Source organism: Montipora capricornis, chromosome 10 (assembly GCF_036669925.1).
Source record: "Montipora capricornis isolate CH-2021 chromosome 10, ASM3666992v2, whole genome shotgun sequence".
Classification (NCBI taxonomy): domain Eukaryota; kingdom Metazoa; phylum Cnidaria; class Anthozoa; order Scleractinia; family Acroporidae; genus Montipora; species Montipora capricornis.
The window spans coordinates 7,119,282-7,121,781 of record NC_090892.1 but is presented as its reverse complement, the minus strand read 5'-3'; the positions used below and the strand labels follow the sequence as shown (position 1 = coordinate 7,121,781).

Below are 2,500 nucleotides of genomic sequence, written 5' to 3'. Positions count from 1 at the left end.
ATTTCACTGCCAGGACTCCTACCTGGCTGAACCAGAAAGGATATACAACAATGCTTAAACCTATGACTAAAGATGATTATTATCTTTGCTGTATATCCCAGGAGCACTCAGGCACATTTCAGTGCCAGGACTCCTACCTGGCTGAACCAGAAAGGATATACAACAATGCTTAAATCTGTGTCTGACTAAACATGATTATTATCTTTGTTGTATATCCCAGGAGCACTCAGGCACATTTCAGCGCCAGGACTCCTATCTGGCTGAACCAGAAAGGATATACAACAATGTGTTAATCTACGGCTAAACATGATTATTATCTTTGTTGTATATCCCGGGAGCACTCAGGCGCATTTCAGTGCCAGGACTCCTACCTGGCTGAACCAGAAAGGATATACAACAATGCTTAAATCTATGACTAAAGATGATTATTATCTTTGCTGTATATCCCAGGAGCACTCAAGCACATTTCAGTGCCAGGACTCCTACCTGGCTGAACCAGAAAGGATATACAACAATGCATTAATCTATGACTAAAGATGATTATTATCTTTGTTGTATATCCCAGGAGCACTCAGGCACATTTCAGTGCCAGGACTCCTACCTGGCTGAACCAGAAAGGATATACAACAATGCTTAAATCTATGACTAAAGATGATTATTATCTTTGCTGTATATCCCAGGAGCACTCAGGCACATTTCAGTGCCAGGACTCCTACCTGGCTGAACCAGAAAGGATATACAACAATGCTTAAATCTGTGACTAAACATGATTATTATCTTTGTTGTATATCCCAGGAGCACTCAGGCACATTTCAGTGCCACGACTCCTACCTGGCTGAACCAGAAAGGATATACAACAATGTGTTAATCTACGGCTAAACATGATTATTATCTTTGTTGTATATCCCAGGAGCACTCAGGCGCATTTCACTGCCAGGACTCCTACCTGGCTGAACCAGAAAGGATATACAACAATGCTTAAATCTATGACTAAAGATGATTATTATCTTTGTTGTATATCCCAGGAGCACTCAGGCACATTTCAGTGCCAGGATTCCTACCTGGCTGAACCAGAAAGGATATACAACAATGCATTAATCTATGACTAAACATGATTATTATCTTTGTTGTATATCCCAGGAGCACTCAGGCACATTTCAGTGCCAGGACTCCTACCTGGCTGAACCAGAAAGGATATACAACAATGCTTAAATCTATGACTAAAGATGATTATTATCTTTGCTGTATATCCCAGGAGCACTCAGGCACATTTCAGTGCCAGGACTCCTACCTGGCTGAACCAGAAAGGATATACAACAATGCTTAAATCTGTGACTAAACATGATTATTATCTTTGTTGTATATCCCAGGAGCACTCAGGCACATTTCAGTGCCAGGACTCCTACCTGGCTGAACCAGATAGGGTATACAACAATGTATTAATCTACGGCTAAACATGATTATTATCTTTGTTGTATATCCCAGGAGCACTCAGGCGCATTTCACTGCCAGGACTCCTACCTGGCTTAACCAGAAAGGATATACAACAATGCTTAAATCTATGACTAAAGATGATTATTATCTTTGTTGTATATCCCAGGAGCACTCAGGCACATTTCAGTGCCAGGACTCCTACCTGGCTGAACCAGAAAGGATATATAACAATGTGTTAATCTACGGCTAAACATGATTATTATCTTTGTTGTATATCCCAGGAGGACTCAGGTGCATTTCAGTGCCAGAACTCCTACCTGGCTGAACCAGAAAGGATATACAACAATGCTTAAATCTATGACTAAAGATGATTATTATCTTTGCTGTATATCCCAGGAGCACTCAGGCACATTTCAGTGCCAGGACTCCTACCTGGCTGAACCAGAAAGGATATACAACAATGTGTTAATCTACGGCTAAACATGATTATTATCTTTGTTGTATATCCCGGGAGCACTCAGGCGCATTTCAGAGCCAGGACTCCTACCTGGCTGAACCAGAAAGGATATACAACAATGCTTAAATCTATGACTAAAGATGATTATTATCATTGCTGTATATCCCAGGAGCACTCAGGCACATTTCAGTGCCAGGACTCCTACCTGGCTGAACCAGAAAGGATATACAACAATGCATTAATCTATGACTAAACATGATTATTATCTTTGTTGTATATCCCAGGAGCACTCAGGCACATTTCAGTGCCAGGACTCCTACCTGGCTAAACCAGAAAGGATATACAACAATGCTTAAATCTATGACTAAAGATGATTATTATCTTTGTTGTATATCCCAGGAGCACTCCGGCACATTTCAGTGCCAGAACTTCTAACTGGCTGAACCAGAAAAGATATACAACAATGCTTAAATCTGTGACTAAAGTTGATTATTATCTTGGTTGTATATCCCAGGAGCACTCAGGCACATTTCATTGCCAGGACTCCTACCTGGCTGAACCAGAAAGGATATACAACAATGCTTAAATCTATGAATCAAGATTATTAGT

General features: G+C 40.6%; 1 long non-coding RNA gene across 1 annotated transcript in view; it reads right to left on the bottom strand.

Annotated features, from left to right (window-relative positions):
- Window positions 1-2,500, bottom strand: part of LOC138021535 (uncharacterized) — a 6,138-nt gene that overhangs the window by 2,033 nt on the left and 1,605 nt on the right. The window lies entirely within an intron of this gene.